At 35.3% G+C, this 18,032-nt stretch overlaps 1 long non-coding RNA gene and 1 pseudogene across 2 annotated transcripts in view; one reads left to right on the forward strand and one right to left on the reverse strand.

The window, feature by feature from the left end:
• LOC140845754 (uncharacterized) overlaps positions 1-18,032 on the reverse strand; it is a 708,702-nt gene that overhangs the window by 648,305 nt on the left and 42,365 nt on the right. The gene's annotated exons all lie outside the window — the stretch shown is intronic.
• Positions 3,262-4,779, forward strand: LOC108404373 (vesicle-trafficking protein SEC22b pseudogene; annotated as a pseudogene).

Below are 18,032 nucleotides of genomic sequence, written 5' to 3' on the forward strand. Positions count from 1 at the left end.
TCTCAAGTGAAGATCATTTGACTGCTTTTCACGGGACAGAATTACTGAGCCAACTGTTTACCATAGTGTTTCCTTGCAAGAAAGGATCTTCAGTATATATTGCATTGTTTATATAATCCTCTCTCTTCCACTGGCATTAGCAGCATTAGTTCAAGAAAACTTTAGAAAGGAGAAATGAAGTTTCTTTTGTTTTCTTTTTATATACAAATATCTCCCAGAATGTTTTCAAACTTAAACTAAGATATCTAGCAAATGATATTTGTATTTAAATATACTTCAGATTTTTCAGAGAATGTGTGATTTGTTTTATATTTTTATATGTTTGTCACATATACTGGTAAAAATTTGATGACATGTCACAAGAAGATAAAAATTGAAAAATGAATTCATTTCTTTAATTATAGTACATGGCACAGTTAGCTAACAGGGACAATCTTAAAGCTTTCCATAAATGGAGAATATTAGAAAAAATAATACATTATATAAATTATGGTATTCTCTCACCTTTCAATTAGGGTCATCTTTCTGGCAGAAGAAAGGCATACAAATTTTATAAAAGTATACCAAAGAAGACATTGAAAATGTTTAAAGACATAAAATATTTGCATGTATGAAAGGTTTAAGAAAAAGTAGGAACTTTGCCCGGTGAGACTACTCTCATTATGTGGATGAAACTCAAATCTGTACACCTATGGCCTCTGTTTCTCTGCTTGTCTCCCAGAACTCTCAGATCTCTTGCTGCTATAGCAATTACATGAAAGTCTTGTCAGTCAATAGCATTTGCTAAGCATCACTGGGTGCTTAGTAAATGTTTCTGAGCATTATGACAGGCACCCTAAGGAGATGCAACAGAAATAGAAGTTGTAGTCCCTGACATCAGAGAACTTTAATAGTACTGATTATCCACGCTATATAAGTGGACTAAAATAGGATTGCTGAAGAAATAGATAAATTATTGTAAAATAAAACAGTGGAAATGATACATGTATGCGCAGGTGGTTCAGTGGGTACTCTGGGTGACTGAAGCAATCAGCACCTTTTGAATCCTGTATTAAAGGATAAACAAAACAGATTAATGAGCTAAGAAAGAAGAGTTTTTCAGTAGGTATAAGGTTTACCTAAAAGTATGGAATAGAAATAAATTCTGAAACACTGTGGGTGGAAATAGAATCTGAATGGCAATGCAGCAGGCTATTGGTCTGACTTTGCTAATCTGTCGTTTTCATAGAATCAGTGATTTTTTCTCTGGCTAGTACAGTCTCAGCAGAATTGCCCAAGCTTTTGTTCTTCATTGATCCCTTTCATGAGAAGAAATACCCTTCAAACAAACGATGCCTCTCTAAGCCAATTCCTGCTACTATTATCCATTAAAAACACAAAATTAATGGGGGAAAATGTTATTAGTTATTAGCTTTCATCTGTCTTCAATGCGATGTCATAAATAAGTTTCCTCAGCACTCAAAAATGTTAAAGCATTGTTTAATCATTAAAACTGATGTGGCACAGACCACACTATGGACTATCATGGGGGTCCTCATAGTCCTCTGCCTTTCCTAGACCACACTTTCAGAATGGGAACCCTAAAATAAAAAGAAACATGAACTCCATTTTACATTGCCAAAGCCTCACTGTACAGTGTTGTCATTATAGCAGTAGTAATGGCAAAGCTAGTGGTGTATTAATTTATACTGACTATATTTATTACACGGCAGACACCACTATTACACTATTATTTAATCCTAACAACTGCTAGTAACCATTGCTACCTCCATTTTGTAGCAAAAAAGAACAATGAGACCCAAATAAGCAACCTGCCCAAGGAGACACAAGAGGTGGGTGGTATGGTGGGGTGTTAAATGCAAGCCCTCCAAAGACAGACCACATGCTTTTTGATACGACACGTGACTGCCTCTGCATGTGCCCTGTGCCTGTCCCATAAATATCAGCCCTCAGCTTCTAACTGAAGTTAATACCTTTCTCTTACCTACCTCTTAAAGGTACAATAAGGGTTATTAATTTGATGTCTAGAAAGTGTTTTGACCCCCTATAAAGGTACCCATATGATTCCAAGTCCTTGATTTCCATTTCTTCTTATGGCAGATCTTCAGTTATAGTATCTCACAGGTATGAATCTTGGATCAATGACTTTGCTTTCTCACCACATTCAGGTTGTAATCAGTTACTATTTTCTCAGAGAAACATCATCACTAAAACTCATTCATTTTATTCTAATTCTTGATGCTTAAGCCATCATGAGTTGCAGTGACTGTGATCTCCACAGAGTACTGCATTGTACCTTGTGAAGAGGAAATTTTGATGGAAATTGGGTTGTGATACTCATCGGTGGGGGGGGGAGAAAAAGGTTCATGTGTTAATCAGGAAACAAATAATCTCATTCAAATATGCACATTCTTAAATTGCTCTCAGCTTTAAAAATCTGCCTGAAGTCTCAATTCCACTGACGACTTACAGGTTCTCTATATTTTATCTCTGCACTTGCACCTTTAATAATTTCTTAAGATAGTAGAATTTTAGAGCTAAAAAGGAACTGAAAGATAACCTATGGCAAATCTTATTTAAGAAATGAGAAAACTGAAGATCACAGATGTTAGATAACTTGCCCAAGGTTCCTCAGCTAAAATGTAATAGAGCCAGAACTGAACCCAGGCATTCTGATTTCAGATAAACACTATTTCAAATCTATAAAGCCTTCCACTTACTCCCTGGCTTTAAATACTTTATGCAGATAACTTCAAAATCTTTTTCTAGTCCTACCTTCTCTCCCAGGGTACAGGTCTATATTTTCAAATACTTACTGGAATTTTTTGAGGATTTTAATAATGAAAAGTAATTTTAATATCTCCCTACCAAAACCTATTTATCTCCATCCATTCATTATTCCTGCATCTTCCAATCCAAGAAAGGTACTGGGTATAATGGACCTAGATGGGTTGCAGAAGGAACGAGACATGGAAGAGATAGTTTGGGTCAGTTCTATCTCCCACAAAAAGAACACTTTCTCTTGGATTCTATTTGCCTGATTCTTTTTCCAAAATTGATGATAAAATCCAATAAATCAGATCAGCAAATAGACCTCGACAAATGGAGTCACTTGGCCTGTTAGAAGTTAAAATGTGGGGAGACACGAGCAGCTGTATCTCGCAGAACTAAGGCAAAGGTATAATTGTTGACAAGGCAGAGGAAGTCAAGAGGATGCCAGCGGCCGGCTGGGCCAGTGTTGGGTCCCTGTAGCCTGTGAAGATGATTGCCCGAGTGGCAGACAGGCTCCCAGTGGCACTTCAACCCAGGAGGATGAACTGTCTGGCCGGGACCTTCAGCAGTACCAGAGTCAGGCTAAGCAACTCCTCAGAAAGTTGAATGAACAGTCAGTCCCCTACCACATGGAGCTTGGAAACTGGTGCCATGACTTTTCACTACATTATTGAGCAGGGGGTGTATTATTTGGTTTTGTGTGAAGCTGTCTTCCCTAAGAAGTTGGCTTTTGCCTACCTAGGAGATTTCCTCTCAGAGTTTGATAACAGCATGGAAGAAGGTGCACACTGTGTCTAGACCCTATTCCTTTATTGAGTTTGATACCTACATTCAGAAAACCAAGAAGCTCTACATTGACAGTTGGGCTTGGAGAAACCTGAGCTCCATCACCCCTGAATAGCAAGATGTGCAGAGGATTATGGTGGCCAATATTGAAGAAGGGCTACCACATAGAGAAGCATTCTCAGCGTTGGATTCAAAGGCTAACAATCTATCTAAGAAATACCGCCAGGATGCAAAGGACTAGAAGATAAGTTCCATTTACGCCAAACTGACAGTGGTGGCTGTATTTGTCATCATGTTAATAGCGTATGTGCGATGCAGATGGCTGTGAAATAGTGATGCAGACACTGGCAAAGGTGAACCTAAAACCGGGAAGGTGTGTTTTCAGGATCTGAGCTCACAGAGGTGTGTATTAGAATCCCAGTGGAACTCCTGCCTCTGAAGACCTTGCAAGAAAAGACATGTAGTGGAAATAAAAGGTTACACCTCATATAATGAAGCTTAACCCCCTGTAGAAAGTCTCTTGGGGGCAGAGGCTTTCTCTGGGTGCTAAGCAATGTATGTTAGGGAGCAGTAGATTGTTTCATTTGCTGCTTCCTTCCTGGTATTTTTACATTTAAAAAATAGCACTGACCGGGGCATTCACATTCTCTAATGGAGCCATCAGTGAGATTTGACTTAACCAACCCGTGCCAGCAACAGTCTGAAATTCCTTCAGAGCAGGCAGCCCTTTCAGAAGTTTTTTGACTCTTATCTCGTCAACATTCCTTTTGTTGGTGACATTTGTGATTTTTCAGTAGTTTGAGTTTTTGATGGTCTTTTGAAAAGGACTCCAGTACGTGAAGGGTCCTAGCTGTGCTATAGAGATCTTATCTATTGGCCGCTGTAGGAAGTTCACTCTGTTGTTTTCCTTTTATGATACTTTGCTTATTGCACAATTGCTTTAGGGTTGAATGAATTGTATTAAGATGCCATGAAATTATATAGCACTTCATGGTTAAGAAGCTAAAATGTTTTCTGTCATTTACTCCTTACAAGACTTAATTAGTTTGAGACATTCTCAATTTTATTTTTCAGTGTCTGGTTTATATTAATAAAACAATGAGTGTAGCATACAGGTAGTCAGAGGCCCCTGACTCCGTGAGAAGAAAGGCGGAGTTCATAACTTCAACTTTGACCTGCCCCTTTCTCACTTTCTCCCCTATAGTTTTCCCACTCTTTTTTCCTCCTGCCACAATTAGGCAACATTTTAAAATTCTTCTGTGCCCAGTAGTTTCATGTACCATAAGCATCCTCTCAGGATATTCTCAAATTTCAACATTGAAAATGTTTAGCTGTGTCATTAATTCAATTTTTGCAAAGCAACTGCTCAAACTAGTAAATACATTTACCTGAGAGAGCCTCTTAGAGCACCTCATACCTGCTTCCGCTTACGGAAATTCTCTGCGAAAAAAAGCACCTATGATTTTTCCCTTTTTTGCTCAGGGATTATGGGGATTTCCTTTTTACCTTCTGGGGTGGGAGAAATAGGCCTTTTTAAATATTGTCACAAGGGGCTATATTATAATGCATAACACACATACTGGAGATATTTCTTTTAGTTGTACAGGGAAATGAGCCAACTTCTTAACTTCTTAACATCTTTGGACATAACTTTAGCCAATAAGCAATTTTATGATTCTAAGGGGTCATTAAAGCTACTGTCCTGATTCCTGATAGAGAAAAATAAATCCTATTTCCTTATTAAAAGGCAAGGAAAAATGCTTATTTTATTCCTGAGAATTTACAAAAGTAGAATAAAAATATTTCTTCTTAGAAAAAAAAAGAAGTTAAAATGTGGCTCTGCTGGGCTCTCATAGTCCCCCGATTTAAACAAATTCAAGATTAAGCCTCAACTAGTAACTGTGTGTGCAGAACTGTCAACTAAAAAAATGTCTTCTGTGCTTACGCATCTCGGCAAACTGTGCAACGGTAGGAGGTTATAGGAATATTTGTGCTTCTAGGTTTGCAAGTTATTTTTCCTCATGGGAAATGTCTCGTATGACAATCATTCCATAGTGGATGGGTAATTAGGAACAAAGTATACTCCAAAATATCAAACTTCTAGAACTAAGTATCCCTTAAACTCTAAATCCTTGGTAGAAGAAAGGCTTATACAGCACAAAGTATACAGAAGAATCTGAGAGGGAGTGGACAGACCCAGCTCTGGAGTCAGTTCAGGCTCTATAAGTAGTAGTTACCCATATATGGGACCCTATGTCATGTGAAATGTACAGAATCTTGTCTTAAAAGACATCAGAATTCACTATGGGAGCCAGAAAAGATTTGCTTCCAATAGGTGAAACTCTGGGATGCAGTCCAGCCTTTTGGATGACTAGGTGCGTTGGATTCATTCCAGTTAGTTTTATTCATAGTAGCCAAGATGTGGAAACAATCTAAATGTCCATGGACAGATGAATGGGTAAAGGACATATGGTTTATACATACAATGGAATATTATTCAGCCTTAAAGAAGGAAAGTCTGCAATATGAAACAGCCAGGATGAAATTTGAGGATATTAGGCTAAGTGAAATATGCCAATCACAGAAAAAATACTGCATAGTTTCATTTAAACAATATAAGTAAGTTTCAGAGATCTTATGTGCAACATTGTGCCATAATTAACAATACTGTATTGTGCACTTAAAAGTCTGTTAAGAGGGTAGATGTCATGTTAAGCATTGTTTTGTTTTTTTTTGTACCCGCCCATAGCTTTGCCTGTGCCTTGGCAGGTGACTAATGCCAAACTGCCTGGAGGGCATAAAGAGATTGGAGAAGCTCTGCAGGAGCTGGAAAAGGTGGCTATTATAAAGCCCACCCACAGTCCTTTCAATTCCCCAGTGTGGCCAGTAAAAAAAGCCAGATGACACCTGGAATATGACCATGGATTACAGAGGACTAAATAAAAATCATACCCCATATGCATGCTGCCTTCCCTTCTATTGCAGACCTGATGGACAGCCTCAGTCACAGTCACGTTAAGTATTCTTAACACAGTAAAATAAAATTATGTTTTAAAAAAGAGGGAAGAGAGTGATTTGTTACTAAGACTTAATTATTGTCACTAATTTTGAGAATCCAGAGTATAGATTTGTCCAAAGTGAAGTTCAACATGTAAATAAGAAGTAAAACTGGGCTCTGGAAGCAGACAGGAGATGTGTCACCTTCTTGGACTAAAGGGATGGGAAAATGAGATACTTCCAGGCAAAAAAGTAAACAGTATTTTGAGTCTTGTGCCAACAGCACTGGCTCTACGAATGTGATTTGAGCTGTAGCAGCAGAAAAACAGAGTAAGCAGGTCTAACAAAACACACACACCAAATTCATAACTACGTAACTCGAAACAATGGCTAGAGCATTCCAAGGTAATAGAAATGTCTGTAGAAACAGATTAAAATCCGGGTTTAAGGATTTTTTTCTTGATGTTAAGGTAAGATTTGTGACAAAGAGAAGCGCAGTTCCAACAGAGTCCCGGCTCTAAGAGGATGAAAGAGAAATGGGTCTCAGCAGTCGGCTTTGTAAACTCCTGATGAAAGGAGACAAAAAATGCTAAATGGAAGGGGAAACGGTGTGATCTTGCTTCTGCAGGAAATGAGATTGCAGAAAAGGATGTCTGTGCTGCCTCAGAAGTGGTGAAGTAATCCAAGGGCCAGAGAATTCAAAATCAAAATGAAAGCATCGTTTAGACCAAGCACCTAGCAGAGATCCCAGGGTGCTCACTGGATCCTGGTGAGTGCACGTGAAAAGCACCAAGCTCTGCAGCTCCAATGTCTTCAGACGGAAACTTCAGCATCTGGATGAAGTCAGTGTGTTTGGAAGTAGGGAAAGGATGCTGAGGTGGAAGCGGGGACCATTACAAGATAAAGAGATTGCCGAGGCATACGCCTTAGCATCAAATACAGCTCAGAAATGGAAGGGTGGCCTTAGAATGTTGAAGATCTTGCTTGAATGGGAGAAAAACAATCAAGAGACAAACAATATTAGGAATATGAGAAATGCAAAATAAGGTGGAAAAAATGAAAATAATAAAATCTGCAACACTTCTGGTTCACCGCACATTTAAAATTTTTCTCTGGGTTTTACCATGAAAGCTATGTTTAGCATTTGGAAAGATTTAATAAATGTTAAGTATAAATAATCCAAGGATGAGTGGGTAACCATTCTAAACTCATCAGACTGAAGAAAACTCAAATGGCTTCCCAGTTTTCTGGGCTCTTCCACTCTGATTCTTCATAAACATGTGCAACAGCTGTGTGACATAAACATGTCAAAGGTATTATAAACAGAGGATGATAGCAATAAAAAACCATTAGACATTGTCAGCTTACTATTTATCTCCCATACACTTACGTGTATTCCCATTTGTTTGATTCTAAGAAAAATGAGGTGAAAAAATGATGACAGAGGTAACAATTAATGGACATAATAGCCTAGACGAGAAGAGTAAATTTCCTGGTAAGTCTCTAGAAGTACTCTTAAAAGTAAGCCTAAGAAAAATATAAATGATTTCTGGACAGAAAAAAGGGAAATAAAAACAAGATTTTGTATTAGAGGGAAGTGTAAAGGAAGGGAAAATTGGAATAGATGATTGTGCACAACACAAAGACTTGAGATTTCTAAAGCAAATGAAAAATTTTATCCATCAAATCTAGTTTGATTCTGTGTACATGATACTTAGGAATCATAAGAGTTTTATGCTTCAAAGATCTCATTTCAAAGCATCCTTATTTATTACTTTAATATTTGTTTAATATACCAATAAATGTATGTTAAATGTATATAAGTTATATGTCTCACAAAAATAAATTCAAAACCAGATATATAAATTTCTAAATCTAAAATCAGGATGTCATAGCCAAAAAAATCCTGATTTTTTAGTTCATAAAATAGCTTTTCTAAACAAAAGGGAAAAAGTTTTAAAACAATTGACTATGCATTAAGATTGTTCCATAAAATAACTCGAGGTATATATTTCATGTTGTAGTGGATGTTCTGGCCCTGCCCACTTCAGGCTGGTGTTCCTATCCCCTGGCCTGCTATGAGTGCAGATCAATGAGAGCGCACAACTGCCCCCAGTACATGGAGAATCACCAGGGAGGTTATGCCCTCCAAAACCACCACCGTGAAATCTCAGCCAATACATGATCAATAACTGATATATGAGTTACAACGCCCCTCACCTGTGTCAAGTTAGGACCAGCTCTTTAATGCAACTCTTGTCCCAGAGCTACGCCATGGGGTCTGAGTGAAGCCAGTCTTCTGCTGAGATGCATCTTGCTTAGCTTTATCTCATGATTTACCCACTATCTCTCACTCTCCTCCTGAGAGCACTCCTTCAGTTCGTTACTTGAACTAGAATCCCTGTCTCAGGCTCTGCCTCTAGAACACTCAAGATAGAATGAGAAGTGAGGTTTACAAAACCACAAATATGAGCCTTTTTTATACATCACTGCCTAATGAAACCTCAGCTTTCCTTCTATTCTCAAGAGAAAATTTGCCTTATCTTATACACAATGCTTCCAAGTATAAACTAGTAAGAGCTATATGTGCCTAATAAACCTCTCATTTAAAGCTTTTGGCATTAAAAAAAGTGACAACATCCTCTAGAGCAGAAATGAGTTCTCTTAAAAATAAGAGCCATTTTTACTTTTTTACTAATTATGTATATCTAAAGAAGTAAACAAATTCTACATTATCACCACTTCTCCCCCCTCAGGCTCCTGCATATCTTCTGCCCCAGAAAATGAAAGTTACTTCACCTAAGATGAAATCTTCCGCCATGGTCACTTCCCTTATCCCTCAGTAGACAAAACTTAATGTGGGTAACTCTCAACTGCTACTGCCTTCCAACTCAACAAATCCTGTATCTATAGTGACTTTTTCTTTCAATTTGAGATATAATTTATATACTATAAAAATACACAAATCATAGGGTTCTATGAATTCTGATCATCGTAACCACCCATGTATAGGCCAATCAAGATGGAGTATTTCCATCACCCCAAAAAGTTCCCTCCTCATTTCCATTCGATCTCTACCCCTCAGTAAGAGACAACCACTGTTCTGCTTTCTATCACCACACTTTAGCCTGGTCTGTTCTTTTATTCCCCCTTTGGAACAGCTTTATTGAAACACGTAAAGTAAAATTCACCCATTGTAAGGATACAATTTGACAATTTTCAGTAAACTTATGAAGCAGTGCTACTATCACCACGACCCAGTTCTCCATTTCCACTAACTCAAAAAGTTGCCTCAGGCCCATCTGCACTCCCCACACCCAGCCCAATACCATCATAGATCTACTTTCTGTAAACAGATTTGTCTTTTCTGGAAAGACGGTATACGTAGAATCATACAACATGAGTTTTCCACATCTAGCTTCTTTCACTTAGCATAACATTTTACCTGTTTTAGTGTATATCAGAAGTTTATTATTTTTACTGACTATTCCATATTACAAATGATATGTCACATTTTGTTTATATGTTTGCCAGTTGATACACAGTTAGATTGCTTCCTGTTTTTGAGTTTTTTTCCTGTTATAACTTCATATAAATTTAACTATATTCTTTTTTATGGTATTCTGTCTTTCCTTCATTCAAAATACAATTTGGAAATTCCTCCATGTTGGTGTGTTTCAGTAATTTACTCCTTTATACTGCTGAGTAGTATATGACTATACCACAACTTATTCATTATTCTACTAAAGAACAGTTGTTTCCAGTTTTTTTTGTCATGACTTGTATTTGCATTTCTCTTGGGTGGATATCTAGGAGTGAACTTTTTGGATGAAAAATTAGGTCTATTTTTAATTTTGTGAGAAACTTCGAAACTGTTTCCCAATGGTCATACCATTCTACACACTCGCCAGCAATGAGACATTCAGTTTTCTATTCTCACCAATCTTTGCATGGTCAATCTTTTTAATTTCAGTAATTTGTCTGTATGTGGAATGATATTTCATTGCAGTTTTAATTTGCATTTACATAGTGATGTTGAGCACCTTTGTATGTTGATTGGCAATTTATTTCTCTTCTTTTTATTGATTTATTCTAGTCTGTTCATTTTTTATCAAGTTGTCTTTATTATTGACTTAAAGGAGTTTTTTTGAAGAATAACTGACATATGTTATATTAGTTTCAGATGTACATGATTCAATATTTGTATATATTGTGAAATGATCATAGTAAGTGAGGTTACTGTCACCATAGTTACAGAAATTTTTTTCTTGTGATGAGAACTTTTAAGATTTACTCTCTTAGCAACTTTCAAATATGCAATTCAGTATTATTATCTATCAGAAATTATAAATTTTGGAACAGAATATGGCAGAAACAAATGTTGCAAATATTTTTTTCCAAGTTTGTAGCTTGCTTTTTATTTTCTTAGCAGTAGCTTTCAAAATAAAAATTTTAATTATACAATCCATCTTTTTTTTTTCTGCTGTGGTTGGGTTTCATGTGTGTGTCTCACCAAGAAATCTTCAGTTGCTCTAGAACCATTTATTGAACATCTTCCTGTTTCACTGAACTGCTCTGGTATCTTTGTCCAAAATCAATTAACCACATGTGTTCAGTCCTGTTCAATTGATCTATTTGCGTATACTTAGACCAATAACAAACCCGTGTTTATTCCTTTAGCTTTAAAACAAGTCTTAATTAACATAAAGTGGTTTATATAAGATCTTCAACATTGTCCACGTTTTTTTTATTTTCTATTGTAAATCCTTTGCATTTCCATATGAATTTCAGAATTAATTTGCTAATTTCCACAAAAAAAAAAATACTATTCAGATTTTGCTTGGGATTTTACTAAATCTATAGGTTTTGTAAAGAATTGACATCTTAATAATATTGAGTTCCCTATAGTATCTTACTGCTGTGATGGACAGTGATCGCAACAGAGTGGGAGGACGTGGTCATATAGGTGAATGCTGAAAGCACAATGTTGCTCATGTGAGACCTTCATATGAGTGTATATCAATGATACCTTAATTTTTAAAAAAAGAAACTTATCATCGTCACATGAAGTTCATTGCAGAGGACGTCGTTCATCCCATTACATGAAATTTTACTATGATGATCCAACTGAAAAATTTCTAATTTAGGAACCAAAAAATTACATTTCTCCCAGATAAACAATTGTTTATATCTTGTAGACAAGCCTGAGCTACGGAACTATTGAACTGTTTTTCTTTTTCAGAATATAGAATAAAACATGGAGCTCCCCTGCCAATAGTAAAAAAAAAAAAAGATACTGAGCTCCGATCTATAACATGATATTTCTCTTTTCAGTTATTTAACTCTTCTTTTGCAGTTACTTCCTTATGATTTATCTCTACAGAGATTAGGGTTATAAAAAAGATATTTTTATTACTAAAAATAAACCAAATTGACTTTTTAAGAAAGTGCATTTATTTTTGTTTGATAAATGCTTACACTAGATTGAAAAACACTCATAAAATGTTAAAACTGAAAAGAAAACTTAGAGGTCATTTGATCCACTACTTCATTTTTATGGAAACTAGAAGTCTTAAATGTAAAATGCATTTATAGTTATATTAGAATTAGTCTTTCTCATTTGTCCTCAAAAATAAAATGAGGGAGGATAATACTTGGAAACTACTCTTCTTGTGATACAAGAGGTGTCTTTGAAGGACCACAGTACATACAATCAGAGTATGCTAGCTTTTGTTTTCATTTTCCAAGATATTAATTAGGTAGGCCTTGGATACTCAAAAAGCACTGGTAAAATTTAAGATTATTTTATTAAAAAATATTTGGTTTTTGTATTAATGTATTTTACACACTACTTTGAATGCTTATGATTACAAATATAGGTGAAAGATAAGGATCAAAAGTATTTCTTAGATCTTGTTTAAGCAATACCTATAGACACTGACCAGTAGTCACATATGTTCGGAAGGAAAGCATACAAAGGATAGAATACTTGAAAATGCAGCAACATAAGATTTCTTGAGAATGAGAGTCAACTCTGTACAATTAATACTTAGATCAGAGGTCACAGATTTTTCTTTACAGGCCATGCTCAACTCTACTTTTATAGCATGAACAATCACAGGTAATATTCAAATGAAAGAGCACTGCTGTTTCAATGAAACCTTAGTCACAAAAACAGGCAGTGGGCCAGATTCAACCCACAGGCAGTAAATTTGCCAAACCTTAATCTAGATTAATTCTCATCATCCATAACATAATGTCTATCATATATTCATGTTACATATATATCATCAGACATGGATTCGCATATTCAGACGTGCAGTATACATGAGTATTTCAGAGACTAAATAATCTAAATAATGGAAATGTCCACCTTATTCTTTTTCCATTATATGATTAGTGATGAAGTCACTTGAGCCATATCAAAGATATTATATTTATTCTCTGTGGATATTTTATTATCTTTCAAACAACTAGATAACAATACCTTATACTCATTGTTTCTATGCTTATAAATGAGACTTTATAAATATTCATAGAAGCAGACTATTCCCTACAGAATTATATTCAAACCAATAATTATGCAAATTACTGATTGTCCAAAGCACTTAATTTATTAGCAATATGCAATCTGAACTAGCCTAAAGACAAGTTAATAAACAGCCTTTAAAATAAATGATAGAAGTGCCCCATATCTATAATCAGTGATAAAGTTTAGAAAACAGAATGAACAATCTTAGAGGCAATTTTTAATTTGATAAACACATACTAAAACTCTTACTTCCATAACATATATGAGATATTGCATAAACACTGCAAATAAATTCAGCATATCAAAAATGATATGATCAAAAAAGCATTTCAATTATAGCAGAAGAGTAATTTTCTATCACATTTTCTGGAAAGAGAATTATTTACCTATTTATGCACTTAACTCCTCAATGATCTTAACTGAACTAAGTTGTTACAACATTTACTTATGCGCTTTTTTTCTTGAGAAAAGTAAAAATTTCTTAATTGAAGGGTTTTTCTAGTATCTTTCCATACCAAATTTATTTTGTAGGTGCCCTGGAAGGCTTGGAATTATATAGGTCAACCAGCTACAAAGACCATGCCATTGTGACTGTGATAACAGAAGTAATACCTTTTAATTAATGAAGAGAGCCAATTTAGAAAGTTTTGCTATAAAGCACATAAACCATATTTCAGGAAATGATGTCAACATCCTTCTTCTACCAAGTTTGTTACAAAGATAGTATTAACACTATTAATGTTTTATTGATTGGCTTTCTTCTCTTTGTTTCTTAAGTTGCGATGAAAACAACTAAGCAAAGTTTACTGAGTAGCTCAACACTCTGATCAATCACCTTACTCAAAATTATAGGTGTCCAATGGGCTCAACATGTTCCCTGTCCCAGGGAGCTAATGATCTAGTTGGCAAGGAAAAATACGCAGGAAATAACAAGCAATAAAAGTTTGGAACAAAAGTTCAATACAATAGAAACTATTAATTTAAAACTGAAGAGAATGAGTTAATAGATTTTTTAAGTCTAATGATTAAGAACTTATTTGTGTGATTGAACACCTGGGTTTCCTGACCATAAAGCCATTAAATTTTGATTGAGAAACATTCTTAGAAGAGAAAAAACAAAATAGTAAGTTCATAAATAACAGAAAAATTAATCATATGACAAAGTAACTGAAAGTAAAATGGAGAACAAAGTGGGACACACGTTCAGAAAACAATATAATTAGTCACAGTAAGTCGACAAATATTTGAAAGGTTTCTATGCTACATGACTGTTTATTTGGTTAAAAAAAAATGCCTGTCTTCAAGGAGCTTATATTTTAATGTGAGGAAAGTGGTGATACATAAACCAATGAAATTATTTCAGCTTCATGTAAGGACTATTAAAGTAATAATATAATCTGACATGGGAAAGAAAGAAACTCGGGTAGCTGGTGGAAGGGTGAGAGATTTTAGCAAGAGGTGATCAGGGAAAGCCTCTGGGAGGAGGCATTTGGACCAAGATTTCAAAGACCAAAAGTGTGACAGCCATGCAAATACCTGCAGAAAGCTTTCTAAGAAGAGGGGAATAAAAAACAGCAAGTGCAAAGGCTTCTGGGTAAGGATGAGTTTGGCATATTAATATAGGAGATAAAAAGAGCCATGTGGTTGGACTACCTTGAAAAGGGAGACAATGTGGGTTATTTTTCATAATCTCTTATCAGAACATTTTACTTGTATACCAAATAGTCATGTATTCTTTAACATAAGATGCTTTTTAGAAAATTATGAACTCGCTTTACAAAAACTTTATTAATAATCATGTATTTTTACTGATCTCATTTTGAAATGTCTAAGACTATTGTTATAATTATTCAGATGTACCTTTGGAAAATAGCTCTATTATACGAATTAGCTAGTAAGACTGTAGGTTTCTGGGATAATACTGATCATCTAAAAGTGTCCTGTCTTCTAGGATCTAAAAAAATTAAACATGAGCGTCCAAAATATTAAATAAATTTAAACGAATTTCCAAATCACAGAATTAGCAGAAAAAGACAGTAGAACAGTTACTATGGCCTATTTCATATGTTCAAAGAATTAAATAGAGATGTGGAAGATATAAAAAAAGGCCCAGACTTTTAGAGATGAAATTTACAATATCTGAGATGAAAATACATTGGAATAGTTAATAACAGACTGAACATTGAAGAAGAAAATAGAGTGAACTTGGAGACATAGTAAAAGATACTTGCCAATATGAAATACAGACAGAAAAAGAATATTTAAAATAAAAAAATCATCAGTGAATTATGGGGTAATTTCAAGCAACCTATATTCATGTAATTGAAACTCTTTTAAGGTAGTAAACTGGGCCAATAATAGGCCTCACCTAATTGGTTTTCTGTCTCTCAGGGATTAATGTCGCTTTTTTGCCTGATGACCAGTATCTTTAAAGACACCATTTCCTAAATTTTGCCTATTTTTTGTTTCGGTTGTTTCAGGTGAAGTGTAAATCTAGATCCTCTTTCTCCATCTTGGTCAGAAATAAATAAAATGATCCACTGAGTTCTTGTAGGTGACAAAGTGATGGATAGAGTCCTCACCACAGACACAGAATTTGCTTTATCAATAATGCTGTACATAATGCAATTATAGTCCTCCAGTGGAGAACAGCAACCACAAATAATCTGCATCATTCCCAAACAGAAAGCACAGATATTAGGGAAATGTCTAGAAAATATCTAAGGTAACAAGAAATAATACAGAGGAAATCAGATTAAAAGTAAATAGTAAGATCTTCCTAAGTTTCTCAGGAATTTAGGATTTCCCACACAGGGCAACCCTATTCTCATTAGGATCAAAATGGTCATCTCCTAGTACATATTCCAGATTCCATTTCTTTTTGGGTTTTTATAAGGATCACTACCCTGCTAACTCTGAAAACCCCAGCTCCTGGAGTTCCTTGAAGCCAAACACTTCAAAAATGGCCATACCTAATATGTTGCATTATAGGAAGTAATAAATGAGGGTTTGCATTACCACAAAAAAAATTTTGAAGAAAACGGACTGCCTGTAATCAAACCCCACAATTAGGATCCCCATTCCCAATGTCCTAAGGCGCTTGGTGAATATTCTACCTGAAAACTGTTGCTTACAAAAGGCTCATCCTAATATTTCCTACCCTGGTGGATTTTCATTCACTACATTTAAATGTCTAGCTTAGTTCTTTCCCCTGACAGATGTTTCTAGTCTAGAAGGCTCTTGCTACTTTTTCCAAGCCACAGAAGACAACGGCCATATCCACTGTGGCTGGAATTAACCCTGTTGACTCTGACACTTATGATGTTTTTATCTACTTCTAAGATTATTAGGAGGACTAAGTAAGATGTGCAAGGTACATGGGGCATAACTGCACCTGAGAAGTGAAGGCTGTCATCCTCACCATCACAGTCATTGTTACGTGTATCAGCACCCTTACCATCACCATCATCACCATTATTCAGCAGGCTCAGGTCAGACATACTCCTCCAGAAGAAAAACAGCAAAAATAAGCATGTGACAATAGTGGCCATTGGGAAAGACCACTGAAATCACATCTACAAAAATAATTTAAGTATTAGGTTAAATTTTAGGTCAAATATTAGAAAAAAAAGTTAGAATATTTGCTTATTTAAAAATAGTAAAATCGGCTTATTTGGAAACATTTAATCCCCAAGTTGATTTATAGATTCGGTGAGATCCCTGTCAAAATTATAAATTGCTTTTTTGTAGAAGGACATAGTGTTAGACTATTACTGACCTTCTGACAATATGCCTCAGAAGAAGGATCATGTGCTTCCAATCGCAGTTGACCACAGGTGACTGAAACTAAGTAAAGTGACACCAGGAATAAGGAGGCACTACTGTATTTATACTGTGCTCTACAAAGTCTTCTAGTCTTCCATAGTTAAAAAATTTAACGTAATAGAGTCCAAAATGTCTCATTTTACCCACAGAGATTCAATATTAAACAGGAAATAACATACATGGGAAACAATTTGGATATGTCCAAATAATTCCAAATTGACAAATAAGAATCTTGCTCTGACAGTGCCTATTGAGGTTGAAGCCATTTTCTACAAATACCTTTACTCTCACAGTTAGATTAAAGAGGAATAATTTAACATATTTCCAGCACCTTACAACAGTAGTTCTCACCTTAGGTATCATAAATGTGTTTCTACAAAATTAAAGCATTTGTCATACAGAAATATATCCAAATTGAGCATTTGCTAATCAACATTCAGCCTCCCTCTGGTTAGGCCCACCAGTTCTGGTTGAGTATGTGCAGGTATGCTTTTCTTGTATTCCCCTACTTCTCTTTTGTGAATTTTCATTCTCTAATTCCACTTACAACTGTCAAGGAATAACTGAAACGTACCCTTCCATAAAACCTCAGGCACAACCCAACATTTGATATTTTTCCATGAGTCTTAGTTGTTTTGCTATAACTAGATGGTAATTTCTGGTTACAAGAACTATATTACACTTCTAAAATGTCCCAGAGTACCTGACACAATGCTTGATTCATAGTGTGTATCCCATAATTACTAATACAGCAAAAGGTAGCAAGGTAGCATCTCAAATCCCCAAGATGGATCAATAAATGCCATTGGGTAGCCATCTAGAAAAAATAACATTAGAGCCATACCTTGTATTTTACATCAGGATAAATTCCAGATTAATCAAAGATTCAATTGTAAACGTGAAAGCATAAAAATATTAGAAGAAACCTGGGAGAAGTGTTTTATAATCTTGGTGCAGAAGAGACCTATTTAAATATGACCCAGAAGCTATAAGTCACAAGATTGATAAATTCTAGAACATAAAAAATTTTAATAATAATCTTTATAGCAAAAACTACAATAAGCAATGGCAAAAGAAAAATGATAAGCTGGAATAAATATGTGCAACTCATATCACAAAC

The sequence above is a fragment of the Manis javanica genome, chromosome 13 (assembly GCF_040802235.1).
Source record: "Manis javanica isolate MJ-LG chromosome 13, MJ_LKY, whole genome shotgun sequence".
NCBI lineage: Eukaryota > Metazoa > Chordata > Mammalia > Pholidota > Manidae > Manis > Manis javanica.